Source organism: Rhinolophus sinicus, linkage group LG02, assembly GCF_036562045.2.
Source record: "Rhinolophus sinicus isolate RSC01 linkage group LG02, ASM3656204v1, whole genome shotgun sequence".
NCBI classification, from domain to species: domain Eukaryota; kingdom Metazoa; phylum Chordata; class Mammalia; order Chiroptera; family Rhinolophidae; genus Rhinolophus; species Rhinolophus sinicus.
This window is the reverse complement of record NC_133752.1, coordinates 150,444,600-150,463,148: the sequence shown is the minus strand read 5'-3', so window position 1 is coordinate 150,463,148 and position 18,549 is coordinate 150,444,600. Positions and strand designations below refer to the sequence as shown.

Below are 18,549 nucleotides of genomic sequence, written 5' to 3'. Positions count from 1 at the left end.
AACTTTAATTTTTTTGCAAATTAATTTATATACCATGACTTGAAGACCAAATTAACTTTCATACCTTTTTAAAATTGCCAAAAAATGGTATACATTTCCTTTGATAAACACAAGTTGTCAAATTATCACATGGAATTTTAATGAGGCATTTCATAAGCTACTTATTAGTACCTTAATAACATGATATGTAATACTACACTGCAAAATATAAATATATTAAAACATAGTCTATAAGGTAAAAAGCAAAAGAGTGAGTAAGGTCTTTACTTGATTTGGAAAAGTATTTTACTGTCCTCAATTTTTTTTTTTTAATTTATTGGGGTGATAATTGTTCATAAGAATACATAGATATCAGGTGTACAATTCTGTGTTATATCATCTATAAATCCCATTGTGTGTTCACCACCCAGAGTCAGTTCTCCTTCCATCACCATATATTTGACTGTCCTCAAATTTTGTTATTAGTTTTTGTTACAAAAATATGGGTGTATTGTAATTTATTCAAATGGGAACTATTGATGAGCAGTTTCTATTTTTCCAACATGAGCAAGGCTACAGTAACTATTCTTAAATATGTGTACTGGTGCTTTTTTGTTTTTTTAAGGCTAGATTCCAAAAAGTGCTAATGTAGGGTCAAACAACATATATTTACATTTTTTATTTATATTGTATCTGGTTACTTCTGGAAAAGATTGTAACAATTTACATACAACAGAGTAAGAAAATGGCCCTTTCTTTGTGACTGACATGGATTTGTTATCACTCTTAAATTTTTGCCAAGTTGATGGGTGAGCAATATTGTCTGCTTACTTTAATTTGCTGTTTCCCTGACTCCTAGGGAAGTTCAGCATCTTTTCAAATGTTTATTGAGCACTTGTATTTCCTCTTCAGTAAATTGCCTGATCTTATCACCTGCCTATTTTTTTTAAATTGTGTTCCTATTTGTCTTCATGAAATCTATTTTGTTGGTATTTTTGCTTGTTAGAAAACTTAACCCTTTGTTTTATGTATTGTAGATATTTTTCCCTAGTCTATGGCTTGTCTTTTGATTGAGCATGGGCTTTAGAGTCAGAAGGATTAGGATTTGAATCTGGTTCCATGATTTTCTAGCTACTGTGTGTGATCTTATGATTTTGGGTTTCTTTAGCTTTAGTTTCCTCTAAAATTGAGATAATAGTATGTACTTTTAAAGGGTTGCTGTGGTAAAAAAGATAGCATATGTACAGTGAGCAAATATGACTGATAACTCCCTTTCCTCTTTTCAGCCTATGTAAGGAGATAGGACTTGAGTGTCTAATGAGTTAACTAGTATAGAATGAAGGTTCTACCTGGAAGGCTGAATTTTCTGAGTGTATTTTGTATTTAAAAAAAAAATTTCCTTCGTTTTCCTGTAAATCACTGTATGAATGCTTACACATAATCATCAGAAAGAAGTGAAAAAGAATGCTGGGTTGTGTTGTGGTGGTAGGATTACAAGTGGTCCCTCTCCCCCCTCACTCTTCTCTAGACTCTTTCTTGTTTTATAATTGAGAAAAATTTATAATTGAGAAAAATAGCCTTTTTTGTCTATTTATGGGGAACCAGGGAAGTAGTTTGGGTTTGGCCCTTCTTGGGCTTTAGTTTTAAACTGGGGCCGAGCTCGTCTGAGCCAGTTGTGATGGCAGAAGGCCTGAGAATGAGACAACTCTGAGGGTGAGATGAATTTCACGGAAAGGAGATGGAAAACTGCTTGTAAGATGGCCCTTTTCACCTGCACATTCTCCTTGCGCAACTCTTGTTATCTTTTGGCAGATTCATTTCGATTAGGGAGACTGTTGCCTGACATCTGGAGTCTCAGTCCTTCTATGCAGAAAAGCAGAACAATTTATATTTTATGAAGTGCTACACAATATGGGTGGTCTGCTGCCCAACTCTTACCCCCATTGGTCACTTTAGTGCGGATCGGTATTAAGTTTTCCACAGGAAAGAGTTTTGTGGGTAGGAGCTGGGGCATGAGGTAAGAAGTGAGAAAGAGGTGAAAGCATGTTTATCACCTCTTAATAGGAAAGACTGATTAAAGCATGTTTAGATTTCATCTTCCTTCTTGTCCTGGCCCAGACTTTTTTTTTTTTAATGGATGATGGTCTTTATTTACAATTTTATTGGCAAAAAAGAGGAAAAAGTATAAAACACTTTAACACGGCATTGCAGCTGATCCTGTCAGATTAAAGAAGTTTCATTTTAAATGTCCATCTAATTGTTCAAAAAGATACAATACTGAATCTGCATATGCTGTTTCCTTTATGAAGTAGAACACTCCGATTTTAGGCAGTCCTTTAAACATATAAATACACAAGAAATAAAATCATTCTTTCAAAACTGAATTTAAAAAAGGGTATTTTAAATTTACATTTATGTTTTTCTTGTAACAACACATGAAAATCAAAAGCTGGAAAAGCAGTTACACTTCCTACTTGAGTGGACAGTTACACAATCAATCATTTTCTGCAATGACCATTATATTTTCAATTTATCATGAACTACTCCGAACTTACTACTACGAGATGTAGCCAAAGTCAGAAGACAAGACGTAGAGAAGATATTCCTTTTTTGAAGGAGAGTGAGCCCTCCAGAATATCAGCGTGGGAAATAAACATCCGGTGGAAGAATTCTAGGTGGAAAAAAATTAATGTAGACAATTTCAACTCATGCTGAGCCAGCTTAATTTTTTCATTGATTTGTTTGGTGTCATTCTTCTCAATCAAGTGTGTTTAATTCTTCTTCCAGTTCATGCAAATCTTCCCCAGGAAGAAGATTTTCATCAACAGGAACAACATCAATGACTCCATTTTCTTGTCCCTCCCCTTTGCTGTCCTCCTCTAAATCACTTCTTTCACCATTTTCAGCCCTACCTCCGGAAGCATCACTTAGTTTGTTTTCATTTTTTTCTGAAGTATGTGTGCTGAATCTTTCAAGATTAGCCACAGTAATACCTGTCTCATCTAATCTCTTGGGATGTACAGGCTTAAGTCTATGTCATTTACACTCACTGAATCATCACCTCATCACCACCTGTACCCTGGGTATAATGGGTGTCATCTGCTTCCTCGTCATCATCGTCAACCAGTTCAGGCAGAATTCAAACACCTCACGACCACTGATCACTCTAATGCTTTCCCTGCTTTGAAGTCCACTGTTCTGCTTCCCATATCTTGCTCAAGTTTATCAATCTTTTCTCGTCTTTTCCTTTTCTTCCAGGCAAGAAAAGATTCTAGAGTAATTTTGGTAACATTCGGACCTAGGGCAGAACGCTCTCTTTCAATTAGATCTTCTAATAAAATTTCATCTTCTTTCTCTTCTTTCTTTTTATCTTTTTTCAACACAAATCCAGGAGGAAGTGCATGATGATACATGCAAATATCACCCTCTCCGGGGCACACCCCAAACCAGCCATATTTGTTGTTTTCAATAGCTTCAAGGAAATGCTTGCGCACTATTTGAGTTTTTGGTTTTTTCTTTTCTGCCTCACTGTGCTTCTTGTTCATTACTTCTTCCAGTTTTTTCTTGTCTCAATTATCCATAGTATCTTTCTCAAGTTCTTCATCTCTTGCATCAATGTAAACACTTCGCTTTTCACACTTTCTCTCCAGAGTCAGGTCATGAGAGAATTTACACTTATCTCCTTTAGTACATTGTCCTTGCTTGAAGAATGCACATACCACAGATTTGGGATCTGCACCTTTCCTTATTTTTTGAGTAGCAACTACAGGTTTGAACAGCTCATTTAGCTCTTGTAATTCTTCTTATCATCTTTCTTCAATTTCTTTTCAGCTTCACTTTGTGCTACCTGATGTGGATTTTGTTGACCAAATTTAAATTGATGAGTGACAGCCTTGATACACTTCTGTTGCTTTGCTCCTTTTTCATTCTTTAGACCAAAAGTTTTGTCTTTGATAATCTTCTCCTTTTTCTGCTCCGCCTTCTTGCTGCACCCGATCTGTGCCTGTTTCTTGGGGGGCATCGCGGAGACAGGTGGCACCAGCCAGACTTAAGCACAGCTGGACCCTGTCAGGGTGTCTGGTTCTGTGGCAGGAAAAGGAGGAAGATACTGCCACCCCAGATTCTTTTTTTTTAAGGATAACGATCTTTTATTGAACTATTTCTAGATTCTAAGCAACTTGTTAAGCACAATACATATGGTAATGTCAATCAAGTGATTCCATCAACTCCTCAGAGGTTATTATTTCCACTATCTAGATTAGTAGACAGTCATAGGAAGATTCAGTAACTTACCCAATGACTTTTAAGTGGCTAAGCTGGGGTTTAAATTCTGACAATTGTGACATAAATTTGTGCTATCAGCCATGACATTTTATTTCTATTGCCATTTTTTAAAATTGAGGTATAATTATCATACAACATTATATTAGTTTCAAGTTACAACCTAATGATTTGATATTTGTATATGAGGTCTGACTATTAAGCTCGCGAACTTATACTAGAAAAAGTGCTCCATACCTTATTGCTGAATATCAGTCTGGTCACCTTCAAAGTACTCCCCTTGGGAAGTTACTCACCAATGACAGCATCTAGTTCACCTTTCAAAGCAATTTTGGAACTTTTTCTGGAATGATCATCAGAGCTGTATTATCCTTGGTGTCCTGAATGTCATCAAAATGTCTTCCTTTCAATATTTCCTTTATCTTCATGTAAAGAAGACGTCATTGGGGGCCAAATCAGGTGAGTAGGGAGGGTGCTCCAATACAGTTATTTGTTTACTGGCTAAAAACTCCTTCACAGACAGTGCCATGGGAGCTGGTACATTGCAAGAGCCATGAATTGTTGGCCAAAAGTTCAGGTCATCTTCATCAACATTTTCATTTTTTTTCTCCCCCCCTTTTTCTGCCTCCCCCACCTACTGCAGTTCAAGCTGTTGTTTCTCAGTCTAGTTTTGTAGGACACAGCTCCCTGGTCCACGCTGGTATTATGAGCCTTGCACGGTTGGCCGCTCACAGCAGCCCACACCAACCTCCCACTGCTCAACGGTTTGAACCCAAGTGGCGGGGAAGCAGAAAAAGGGTGGGGGGGAAGAACACAAACCAACAAAAGACCACCTCTTGGTGGGAACCCACTCTTCATCTCATATCCCACTAAGTCTCTTCCTTTTTCTAGATTAAACATCCCCTTGATTAAGGAAGCACTGTAGAAAAAGCATGAATGGAGAAGTGAGGAGATGGGTTGACTTCCACCAGATGGGGTTGACTTCCGCTTCTTGCATGGCAAGTCAGCTGACTTTGGATGAGCCACTTCACCCCTTTGGGCCTCAGTTTTTTCCTTGTAGTGTGAGGAAGTTGAACTCAGATGACCTCTAAAATTGCTTTCAACACTGGATTCTTCTTTTCAGTGCAGGCTTGTGTTAAATGGTTTGGTTTATCATCTGTCTACACTCTTGTGGACACTGTCTTGGGAAGAAAAGAAAATATTTAATTGCTCAAAGAACAATATAACGGCTACTATTCCCCAACCCCCCCCCAAAAAAAAATTCACCTTTATCAAAGTGTTTTCATTTATTTATGTTTTCTTCTAGTCCTCATCCATAAATTTACATAATTAATTTTTCATGATTGGATCATATCAGGGATATTATTTTATACTGGTTTTTTACCCCTCATGGAATCTTGAGCATTTATATATATGTATAACTATGAAATCTTCATATACATGTATTTTATTGAGATGTAATTCACATGCCATAAAGTTCACCATTTTAAAGTATACAATGTAGTGGTTTTTAGCATATTCATAAGGTTGTGCAAACATCAACACTGTCTAATTCCAGAACATTTGTACCACCCCAAAAAGAAACTCCATATCCATTAACAATCACTCTCCATTCTCTCCTCCCTCCAGCTCCTGGCAGCTACTAATCTACTTTCTGTCTCTATAGATTTGCTTATCCTGGACATTTTATATAAATGGAATCACACAATGTCTCCTTTTGTGTCTGGCTTCTTTCACTTATTTTCAGGATTCATCCATGTTGTAGCATGCATTATCACATTGTTTTTTTTTCAAATAACGTCATTATATTTTAATGCTGTATAATATTCCGTTGTTTAGGGGACGTTTAGGGTATTAATATATATTTTTGTTGTTATAAAGAATGCTGCATCAATATCTTCATGCTTCTAATTCATCTATTCTCTCGAATTATTTCAGAATAAATTCCCATGGGTGGGATTACTGGGTCAAAAGGTATGAACATTTTTATGGCTCTTGTCAATATTGCTCTTAAATTGTGGTGCCCAGAACTAAATGCAATTCTCAGATGTGTTCAGACAGAACAGGGTACTGTGGGTTATTAAGTTCTCAAGGTCTGGACAGTATATCATCTTTTAAATCAAGCAGCCTAAGAATTTATTAGCTTTTTTTTGGTTGCTCACTGAGCTTATGGCTAATAAGGCCCTTGGATCTTTTCCTAGGCACTGTGTCTTAAAGCTATGTTTGCATTTACTCTATGACCCAGGGGCTTTTGAGGATTCCCTGACTAGAATTTAGTATTTCTTTGTTTTCTTTCTTCTTTAACAGTGGGTGGTCCTAACAAGCTAGCAGGAGGTATGGGTTTATTGCAGTCTTAGCTAAGAACTGCAGATGGCGCCTTAAGCCTGTCTCAAAGATAAATTTTTTTTTTAAGGTAACAGCACCTCTATAGCAGGTTCCTTACAAAAGGAGAGTTTAGTGCTCCCCTTTTGTGGGCAAGGAGACAGCAACTGTGAGGTTGAATTTGTGTGTTATTCAGGGTAAACTCCAACTGAAACATGTTTTCTAATTGTCATTTCAACTCCTAGGGGATTCTGGGGCAGTGTATTTCATGTTAGAGCTTTGCTTGAACACACATTTCAGGCCACTGCTTTGGCTTTTGAAGTTCATACCCTGACAAGCTGATTTTTCGTTTCTCTTCATGTTCCTTGCCATCTCTTTCTCTTAGTCACTGCAAGGGATTGAAACTTGTTCAACAAGCTGGTTTTGTTTGTTTGTTTTGCTAAGGTGGGTTTTGAACAACACAAGCAGAAAATATATGTAGGGTTCCAGCTAAATGAGGTTTCATTTCAATAGTTTGTTGCTCTTTTAATTTTCCTTTTCCTTTCCCTCCCAGCTGTCTTCTTTCTCCCCACCTCTCATCCACTCTTTCCATAGTCCATCTGCTTATTTGCAAATTATAACTTTAAGCAAGACCTTGAATGTTCTGGATTTAAACCTCACTGACAAGTTTCAACAGAACAAAGTAGTGCCTTGTGTGGGAAAATTGGAAGGGACTCATTTTAACTAATTCTGTACCAGACTTTAGTCCCATTTCTGGGCTGAGACAAGTTGCAGGGAACATCCTCTGCTGGGCAGTGACTGAGTTAGCATGTGAACCTGGCTTTGCAAGCACCACCTGAAAGGGCATTTTTTTCATAGCATCACGAGGTCAGGCACATTACAGATGAATTAGTATCAAGAAAAGAATAGGAGGAGTCTTGGGGGAATATAAATGTCTTCTATTAGTGTGCTTCCCATTTACAAGTCTGACTGCCAGTGAGGCTTATGTTACTCCCCCCCCTTCTTCCTCATCCATAACCACCAGTTTGGACTTGGCTTCTCTTGCTTCTTTCTCCTTTTCTCTCCTACGGTCCACAGCGGAGAGTGTACGTTTACTGCTTTTCTATATAACTTGGGCTGGAAAGCAATTAACTGCTTAGTCCAAGCAAGTGGTGCCATTATTTTTATATTCGTCGACTGGAAACTCATTGCCTAATAGTAAGTTGACTTTTTTTGCATAGCTAAGAGACTGATCCTTTCAGATCTATCTCCCTTCAAACTCTAATTCTTTTCAGTGTGTTTGTTGTTCTCATGTTAATGCCTTTGCTGATGTCACTCCTTTCCTAGAATTCTTTTCTTTCTGCTCATCGAAATCTTTATACTTCTTTTATGATCCAACTTAAAGTTTATCCCTAAATGATGCCTTCACTGATTAATTCCATAGCCAGTAATCTTTCCCCTTGAATTCCTTCAGCATTCTGTCTAGTCTGTAGCATTCTATCTAGCATTTTCTTACATGTTGCCATATAATCATTCTGTCTCATTTTTGGAAGTCTTGTCTCCTTAACTGTGTCAAAGCCCCTGGTAGGCAGGGACTGTCTTCTCCCAATGCAACCAATAGGACATTTACTAAATGTGGTAACTTGCTATTTAATAATTTAGAGCCTTAGTTTCCTCATTTGTCACATGAGGATAATGATGCCTGCATCACAGGGATGTTGAAACAATCAAATGAGACAATGTGTTGAGAGCGCTTTATAAACCATAAAACATTTACAGAGGATAGACATTATTAATTTTTGAAAAATCATGACCATCTGTATAAATGAAAGAGCATTCTGAAATTCCGTAAATGAACTTACAGTAAAGCAGTATTAGTTATATGTTTTACATATAGAAACAAATTCACTAAAGATCAAATTCAAGTTTTTAATGAAACTCAGTGTTTAAAATCTGAGTTTTGGTTTTGACATTGCCACAGTTTAACCTTTGATAATTTAACACCTTTTCTAGCTCTAAACATCTGACAGATACACAACTGAATTTAGGTATCTTATCCATGTTTTTGGACCTCAGTTTTGTTATCTGTAAAATGGGAAATGCCAACCGAGTCAAAACCCTTTAGTAGAACTTTATAGAATGGATATTCAAAGAAACATTAATCTTGTACAGAAGATTCTGGGGGAAAAAAGTTTCCTCGGGGGGAGCTGCATACTATATAGCATATTCTCTTCAAAATTAGCAAATCTCACCCTCCACAACTAGATTGAAAGGACAACAACTTGATTTGGAAAAAAGTCCTGGAAGCACACACCTGTTCCCCAATAAAGTCATGTTCCCCTTCCCCAATAAAAAATCTTAAAAAAAAAAAAATTAGCAAATCACATTATCATAGTAAGTGCTCTGAGAAGTAAAGCAGCCAGTTTAACTTGATGTTACCCAGGGTTTCCCAAACTTATTTGGAGTTGGAATAGTTTTTTCAGATAACATCTATTTAATATTTCATGAAACTAATTTTCTAAGATACACAGTTTGGACTGCCAACATGAATATCTTAGATATTAGGGGTAGTCCAAGCAAAGGGAAAAGTACACCTTATGAGATATTCTCTGCTAGTCTTCATGCCTAGTGTGGCTTGTAGCTTTAGTCAACAGAGACTTTAAAAACTCACGTTCTTCAGTTATAGTCACTGATTATCAAGTCTCCAAGATTACGAGTAAAATTTTTATGCCTCTTAGACTATAGTTTAACTTCAGCCTCTTTTTCTTCCTAATAAAAACATGGAATCTGGCAATCATTTACTTCAGATACAAAATATCAACTCAAAACAAAAATACAAGAAAAGTTCTCATCTCCAGGGTCTATATGAAACATATCAAATTAGGTCAGGTTAATATCTACAGAATATATCTGCCACGGTGAAGATTATGTCATGATTTATTTTTAGTTCTAGTTTGCCACTGGATCATTAGGTAACCTGGGATAAATTAATTCCCTTAAGGCTGAACTGAGACATATGGATGTTATTTTAAAACGATCTTCTTTTGTAATCCTTAGCAGTTACTCTAATCATTTCAGAAATTTGGTGGGGGGTTTTTTGTTGTTGTTGTTTGCTTTCTTCAGAATAGGTCACAAGAATTACATGTTCAACTTACTCCAGCATTTCTTTTCCTCCAGTGTAATTTCTAGACAGATTTTAGACAATTTGTAATTATGTCAAAGCAGGCAATGATCACTTTGTTTTATTGGGAAGTATAGCATACAAAATGGAAAATGTATAGGTAATATAAATAACAAGGACTAAATTAATCTTTGTAACCCAGGTCCAAGAGGTATTTTTGAAAACATTTGTTCAGTGTCCTTTTAGAGAGGCTGAGTGCTACAAGGAGAAAGGACAAAGGTGGGCCATGCAGTAGGGGTACCTGCAAAACCCACTCAGCAAGACATATGCTCTATGTGACCCACCTTCCTTGTAGGGTTATTTCTTTTGTTTTTTATTTTCTTATTTATTTATTTTTTATTGGGGAACAGTGTGTTTCTTCGTGGCCCATCAGATCCAAGTCAAGTTGTCGTCCTTCAATGTAGTTGTGGAGGGCACAGCTCAGTTCCAAGTCCAGTCGCCATTTTCCATATTAGTTGCAGGGGCCACAGCCCACCATCTCATGTGGAAATTGAACTGGCAACCTTGTTAAGAGCTCACGCGCTAACCAACTGAGCCATCTGGTTGCCCCTGTAGGGTTATTTCTTGAGTAAAATTTGTGAGAAACATGTCTGTACTGCCATCCCAGGGACTGAGCAAAATGTTCCTCTCAACCACACTCAGAACTCTCCCTTAGAGATCTGTTAAACATGATATTGTTCATCTCATTAGATTTCCAATGATGTTTTACAGCTCTCCTAGACTGGGCCTAGGCATGCCCCTTAATCCACCTCCCTTTACTCTGAGTGGGATATCCACAAGTAAAAACGCTCTCACATTAGACGAGGGCTCTCTTAGGAGAGGCATCATGACTTAACCTAAATAGACCATAAGGTTTCCAAGAAAGGGGACTACATTTTCCTCCCAAAGAAATTATATCGCTTTTGCAGCAGCAACAGGCCCTATAATGAAGGTGTTTCTGGAGTGACTTTTAGTAGGTGAAATCAGTCATTATGGAACAAGATCTTGCACGCCATTGGTTCAGGTTCCGTTCTTCAGTATGAAGTTTTCTATTAACCAGGGTCATATCATCTGGTTCCACCTGTGTATGGAAACGAAGGGAAATTGTGGAAGAGTTAGTCACTCCTTCCACTTTGCACCTTTGTGTTTCAGCACTTATCACATGTTATTATAGTTAATTATTTAATAGCTTATATCCTCCTTTACAACTGGATACTCTCCTTTGGGATAATGATCTTGTTTCATTCTTTGTAAGTGACCCAATGTGTAGAACAATGCCTACCACTCCTTGGGTACTTACATCAATTAGTGAATGAAAAGAGAGCAGATATTTGGCTGGTCTCCTATTTGAAAGAAGATTCAATAGTAAGCAACACTTGGTGTAGTGCTGGATGACCTACTCTTCTGCTTCTTTATATCTGTAAATTATATGGTTGGATTAGATTAGGCATTATTAACTAGGGGTCATGGGCTCCAGATTTTTGACCCCCACCCCCACCCCATGCAAAATAAAAACCCAAAGGACCAGATGACTTCATAGACATTTACTATACTACTCCACTATGTGTACTACCACTGCAATGACAAACACGTGGAAACCAAAACTACATTGTGCCTGTGGCTATACACACCCTTATACGCTCTAAGGTTTGTTCAGAGCCCCTTATGCTTTGGCCATAAAAGGTAAAAATGTAAGGGAGGATTCTGATCTTTTCAATGCTGATTGTCTAAATTCCCAGTTTGTGGCCACTCCTAACAGATGGCTGACCAGTTGACAGTGGAGTGAGTGCTTCACACATGCACACTGGCTAGAAAGGTGCACAAATATTAGAGATGATTGTGCCCCCCAAACCCCTGGGGGAGGTTGGAAATCTGACCACAAAGACAGAATATTCAACAGAAAGTTTCGAAGGGTGGTGTGACTGACCACAGCCGCAGAGAGGGATGCATACAGCTGAGCATATCGAAAAACCGACTCAGCAACGGACTGGGGCCGTGTGTCGGGTGGACGTGGCCTAGAGAACCCTCAATTCGCTCCCGGGGTTACCCTGCGCCAGGCCGGAGCAGCGCCTCCTTCCCCGGATCCACGACCGGCCTCTGTGGCCTTCCAGGAGGCTGAGAGGCCGTCAAGTCCAGATGTCCCGGCGTTTCCCCGCAGCCGGTATCTCTGAACTGGCCCTTTCGAGTAAACCTTGGGTCGGGAAGGAGGCGAAGGGGAAAGTGGATTTAAGTTCTCGGGGCAGAGACGTGAACGGCTAAAGGGAGGGTGGCCTGAAAGACCGCTTCCCGGCCAGGATCTAGCAAGTAAAGTCCCTCGCGCGGTTCCCCTCGGGGCGCCCGCCTTCGGCCACCTCCGGGGGAGTTTCGGCTCTTTCCGCCAGTTCCAGTTCGAGCCCTGCACTCCCAGCGCGCGCTACCCTCCACCCCACGCCGTCCGCTTTCTCTGGGCACGGGCCGTTCCGCACGTGGATGCGAAGTCGCGTCCCACCCATCCCCACTTCTATCTAGTTTGTTCCCGACCCACTCTTCCAACCCCTCCCCTTCCTCGTTATCCCAATCCCCGGCGACCCCGAGCTCCCTTAACTCAGGCGCGCGACCCAGCGGGCGATGCGAGGCGCGAGAGACCCAGTCGCAAGAGGAGCGGTAACCCGACCCACCCGAGTCCACCTCCCTCTCCGCGCCCCTCCACCCTCAGGTCCCGGGCGCGCGGGCCGCCTCGCGCCCGAGTCTCCCTCGCGCGCCGGTTGGCCGCAGCCGCCTCGAGCTCGGCGTGCCGGGTTGTCGCCGGCGCGAGCACGCGCCCTGTGCGCTGGTTAGCCGGCGCGCACGCGCCCGTGCAGGCTTCGGGGCGGGGCGAACAGCACGAGCCCCGGCGGGGTCGGTGGGGAAGGGCTGGCGCTCCGGCCCCCGGCCGCGGCCGCGATTCCCAGCCCGCGGGCCGGCGGAGACGGGAAGCGGGGTTAGGAGCGGTGGGGGCGGGGCGGCGTCCAGCTCTGGGAGCGCTGTGGGCGGAGCGCGGCGGCGACGGCGGCGGCGGCGGCTCTAGAAAACGACAAGGAGGCGGCGGAGCTCCTTTCCTCTTCTCAGACCCCGGAGCGTCCGGGACGCAGAGCCCGGAACTGGAGGGACGCGGCGACTGCGGGGGCCCGGCGTAGGTGAGGCTGAGGGTGCTGGGTGGCGGGGGGTGTTGGGGGGATAAAAGGAGCACAGAGGTGCACAGAACGGGCTTTAGGGAGGGCACGGGGGAAGGGGTAGCTGTTGGGGGTTGGGGTACGGAAAGGAGGGAGATGTGAGCCCTTTGGGACGTGGAGTGCCAGATGGTGAAAGGTTTCTGGGGTCAGTAGGGCGGACCGAAGCCCACGGGTCCGAGTTGAGGTGTTTCCAGAGGCATAGGCCGGGGAAACAATGGAGTGAGGGGGGACTCTGGTGTGACCGTGTGGGGGGTGTTGGATTTTAAGAAACAACGGGAGATGGAAAAGAATGGGTCATTTGGGGTAAGTACAATGAATTGGGAATGCAGTGGGGATGCGTAAGGTCATCTGCGCGGGTACCCGAGGTCCTTAATATTTGGGGGCAAAGTGGGCTTTAGAAATGAGAGATAGAAGGGCATTCTTGGAATGGGGGGGGAAGGAATGGAAAATAAGGTAAAGAGGGGCAGAGAAATAAAATAGATGTGGTTTGGGCATGAATTAAAGCAGAAGGGTAGATCTAATGAGTACCGAGTAGGTGGACTAGAGTGGCATCTTTCTCCGAATTCATCCACGATGATTGGGTTCTTTTAGACGGTAGATTTTAGGCTTGTTCCTCGGCACTCTCTTCCTTGTAGAAGTACAAGCTGCCTTTTACTAAATTGGTTGTCATTTATAGTCCGTTTCAATGAAAAAGAATGCCTATAATACTTATTTCTCCTTTGTTCACCAGGTTACTGAACATAATTTACCTGAAGCTAATGAAGCAGGAGAGGACAGATTACCAAAAATAGGGGTCTTGTCAGTGATAATGCAGAGTTCAGGGTGTTTGGGGGAGAACCGAGAGTTTGTTTTTCATTTAGACCAAAAGGTGATGAATAACCTTGATAAAATCGAAGTTAGCTGTACTTTTTAGAATTGCAGTTTTTCACTGAGAAATGTTCATGTACCATCTGCTACTGATTTTATGCTCGTGGGAGAGTTTGGGTGCTGCCTCAAGAAATTCTTGATGCCGGTTTCAAATTATCTGGCTGCCTCATACCTTCCAGTTTGAATTAAGGTGATTGGAAAATATTGTGGGAAAGTATATCTGGGGTTATGATCTTTGCATTTCCTTGATACTTGGATTTCTAGACTAAGTTTTTAACGGTATGAGATACAAGATTGCTGATTTTGAAATTCGTTACAATTATGTGTTCATAAATAGCTTTTTATTTATTGGGCATTAAGTTTTGCTGACTCATTTAAGATTTCTTGGAATTCATCAGTTGATATTTTTCAGCTAGGTTTCAAATAGTAACATTAGGCCACTTGATAAAGGTTCAAAAATATTTTTCAAAATTGTCGCTTTTCTTATATGTTATAAAAACGGAACAAAGCAAGAAGTGAGTGCAATGTCCTCCTTAGTAATGTGGCTGTTTATTGACCTCTTTCAGTGGGCTAGGCAAGGTGCTGAGATCTGTTTTGCATGCATTATCTCATTTAATCTAACGCTTACAATTATTTCCTACTTTATAAATTAAGAGGTGAAATAACTTACTGAGGTCACAGAGCTAGTAAATAAAGCTGAATTCAGACCCAGCTCTGCTGGAGGCCTTTTTTAAGTCTGCCTGGTGGTTCTTCCTGCTCTCTCTGTTCTCCAATATTGGTTGTAGTACAAGCAGCATGAATTGGTTGAAACTTGAATCTGCTATGATAATAGTGCTTTAGATGAAGATTGGGTTAGTGGGCTACATCTGTAGAGTTTATTGAATGTTTACTGCTCCTGTGATTTAACAGATCTTCTGGGGTCCTGCTAATAGGGCTAAAACATCTTGCTAAGGGTTTGTCCTGTGAGCACACTTTATTTTCTGTTTAGTCTAGTGTATTGCTGAAGGACTGTGCATACGTGGCACTCTCTTCCTTGTAGAAGTCAAGACAGCCAGTTGTGGAGCCCCAACAAGTTCACTCTGGAAAACAATAGGAAACTGCTGAGTGCTCAAGTGCCCCCCAAGCACCTGTCAAGACCACAGTTGGTACTGGTATTATCTCTAAATATAGACAGGATCCTCTTAGAAACTCAGAGCGAAACAGCTAGAACTGAGAGAAACAGCTGGGGTCTGAGGGAGGAGCCATAGGTTAGGCTAAAACATCAGCACAGCCCCTGGAGGCTGATCCCGGAGTAGCAAAGGGCTGCAGTTACTGGTTAGTGAATACATGAGGGGAGAGAATTTGTATTTGTTGAATATTTAGGTATTCTAGGCGCTGAACTCACTGTATTATATGCGTATTATCTTATAAGATCTTCAAACAACCCTTATAAGGTAGGTGTAAGCATTAGCCCCATTTTTCAAATGAGGCTTAGAAAGGTTAAGTAACTTGTACAAAGTCACTTAATAATGGCAGTGAAGAAAGTTTATAATAATAATAATAATTATTTAAATTTTATTGGGGAATATTGGGGGGACAGTGTGTTCCTCCAGGGCCCATCAGCTCCAATTCGTTGTCCTTCAGTCTAGTTGTGGAGGGCGCAGCTCAGCTCCAAGTCCAGTCACCGTTTTCAATCTTTCATTGCAGGGGGCGCAGCCCACCATCCCATGTGGGAATTGAACCGGCAACCTTGTTGTTGAGAGCTTGCGCTCTAACCAAATGAGCCATCCGGCTGCCCCCCCCCCCCCAGCAGCTCAGCGGCAGCTCGTTGTCTTCAGTCTAGTTGTGGAGGATGCCCATGTGGGCATCGAACTGGCAACCCTGTTGACCGGCAACTCTGTTGATCAGAGCTCGTGCTCTAACCAACTGAACCATCCGGCTGCCCCTATAATAATAATAATAATTATTATTTTGATTGCTGCTTGCAGGTTCCCACTCTAGAGCCACCATATTAAAGTGGGGAACTTAAAAGTCACTCCTCAGGATCCACTGTGCTTCTCTGTTTGAAATAAAACTGGTTATTTCAATCTTGCTGCTTCCATTGGAGACTGGAAGAAAAAGCTTTTTTTTTTTCTCCTGATTTACTTGTTGGGAAGGAGAGCCCATTCATTATTTAGTAAATTAACTCTTATAGAATATAATTCAACTTCTTGAATTACTTGGTGTATATCTGTAGCAACATGAACATGGCATGTCCATCCTTCTATTCGGAGGACTTGCCTTTCTAGGCTCTGGGGGATGACAGTGAAGCATGCCTGTTACAGACTGTTACCACTTCTCTTGATACGTTATTGCCACAAAAGTTTGACCATCATTCTTGCTTGGTAACTTTAAAAAAGTTGTGGTAAAATAAGCATAACATGAAAGTTACCTTTTAAGGGCTGGCCTGGTGGCTCAGGCGGTTAGAGCTTTGTGCTCCTAACTCCGAAGGCTGCCGGTTCGATTCGCACATGGACCAGTGGGCTCTCAACCACAAGGTTGCCGGTTCGATTACTCGAGTCCCACAAGGGATGGTGGGCAACGCCCCCTGCAACTAAAGATTGAACACTGAACACGGCACCTTGAGCTGAGCTGCCACTGAGCTCCCGGATGGCTCAGTTGTTTGGAGCGTGGGCTCTCAACCACAAGGTTGCCGGTTTGACTCCTGCAAGGGTTGGTAGCTGCGCCCCCTGCAACTAACAATGGCAACTGGACCTGGAGCTGAGCTGCGCCCTCCACAACTAAGACTGAAAGGACAACAACTTGACTTGGAAAAAAGTCCTGGAAGTACACACTGTTCCCCAATAAAATCCTGTTCCCCTTCCCCAATAAAATCTTAAAAAAAAAAAGTTACCATTTAAGCCATTTTTAAATGTACAATCCAGTGGTGTAAGTACATTTGCATTGCTGTGCAGCCATCACCACCATCCATCTCCAGGACATTTTTATCTTCCCAAACCTCAGCTCTACCTATTGAACAGGAACTCCCCATTCCTGTCTTCCCCCCCAGCCCCTGGCAACCACCATGCTTCTTTCTTTATGAATGTGACTACTCCGGTACCTCATACAAATGGAATCATATTTGTTCATTTGTGTCTGGCTTATTTCCTTAACACAGTGTCTTCAAGGTTCATCAGTGTGTTAGCCTGTGTCAGAATTTCATTCCTTTTTAGGACTGAATAGCATTCCATTGTATGTGTATACCACACCTTGTTGAGCCATTCTTCTGTCAATAGACACTTGGGTTGTTTCCATCTGTTGGCTATTGAGAATAATTCTGCTGTAAACATTGGTGTACGAATATCTGATGAATCCTTGCTTTTAGTTCTTTTGGGTATATATCCAGAAGTGAGACTTCTGGGTCATATGGTAATTCTATGTTTAATTTTTTGAGGAAGCTTTGTTACTTGTAAATGGTGGTTTTATGATGTGTTCACCTGAAGGTAGCACTTGGCCTTATGTTTGAGGGATGATGTTTCCTCTAACTTTTTCTGTACTGTTCACAGGACATTTATACTGGAAATGATTCAAAAGGAAATGGTTTATCCAGTTTTCATGGTTCTCTTTTAGCTTCTGCATACTCATACATATGTATCATGACATGTGGCAAGCATATTAAAATGCATTTCAACTTATCAATAAAAGTACTTTCGAAAAACTTTTAGACATTTCAGGTGATGAAGAAAATGGGAGTTTCTGTTCTAAAGTGTGAAATGTGTCCAGTGTGGAAGGAACCATTAGTTACATGCAGGCGTTTCCAGTCACGACTATAAATGTAGGTAATCATCTTAGGAACATTATCTGTAACTGTATCTGAAAAATGAGTCAATAACATACTAGAGCATTTTCAGTTTACTTTGCTGCCTTGGATTGAAATTCGGGGTACTTTTTTCATTTAAAAATGTTTTACATGTATGAGCTGCTGGTTACTGCTAACCTTTGGTATCCCTTCATTCATTGAAAAAAGTTTGAGTGCCTGCTATGTGCTTTAAATATGTCAATAAGGTGGCTGTAATACAGGAAGTAAAATTGGCTGAAGTCACTTGTTTGACTCCCATTTTCTTTCCCTCCCTTCATATGTGAGAGAGAGTTGTCACATAATACCAAATGCAGTAGGCTGAAATAGCTGCAGACTGACAGTGACCTGCCTCTTAGGATGAGTCTAACCTCCCATTTCATTTTTTCCAAATGTCACAAGGTTAATTATCCCTGCATCTTGCTTCTTGAGATTATTAGGTTACAAAGGGACTTAGGCTCATGTGCCATTTTCTGGGAACCTCATAGGAGACTTAGTGAGCCCACATCTTGCCTTGGAGGTGGTCTGCTGGTTCAGAAATACTTCTAAAGATTTAAAGTTTGTAAATATCTTTTCTTGAGGTTACTGGATATCAAGCATTGGTCAGAGGCCAGCATTTAGTCTCCATGTTCAAATCTACTGTGTTGGCCTATAGGGGTGGCTTCCTGAAATATACATCATTATCTACACAGATTCTGTAGTAGTGCCAGGCCCTTAAAATAGTCCGCAGGGTCTGAGGATATAGCCACTAGCTAAAGGCAACTTCTGCAGTCATAACTAATTTGTGGTTAGGGGTGACCTACGAATTCTTACTAGTTCAAGCCTTAAATAATAACCTCGGATTGCTAGTAAGGAGGATTTTCACATTACTTAATTAGCAAAATGACATAATTACTAGTTGTGGAGTGTGTGTGTGTTCTTTAGAATTGGCTAAAGGGTATTGGGACTGAAGAGAA

At 41.1% G+C, this 18,549-nt stretch overlaps 1 protein-coding gene and 1 long non-coding RNA gene across 2 annotated transcripts in view; one reads left to right on the top strand and one right to left on the bottom strand.

Moving 5' to 3' along the window:
- Positions 1 to 2,727: 2,727 nt before the first annotated feature.
- LOC109443701 (zinc finger CCCH domain-containing protein 15) lies at positions 2,728 to 12,407 on the bottom strand. The gene is made up of 4 exons (XR_012493988.1): positions 11,022 to 12,407; positions 10,579 to 10,802; positions 4,498 to 5,437; positions 2,728 to 4,062 (listed from the first exon to the last, which is right to left on the bottom strand). It is a non-coding gene; the product is annotated as a zinc finger CCCH domain-containing protein 15 (long non-coding RNA).
- A 105-nt stretch (positions 12,408 to 12,512) lies between these two features.
- The window catches only part of SPATS2 (spermatogenesis associated serine rich 2), a 102,525-nt gene continuing 96,488 nt past the window's right edge, over positions 12,513 to 18,549 (top strand). The window contains exon 1 of the mRNA XM_074325734.1: positions 12,513 to 12,876. The gene's annotated coding sequence lies outside the window, so the exon portion shown is untranslated. The remainder of the gene's footprint in view (positions 12,877 to 18,549) is intronic.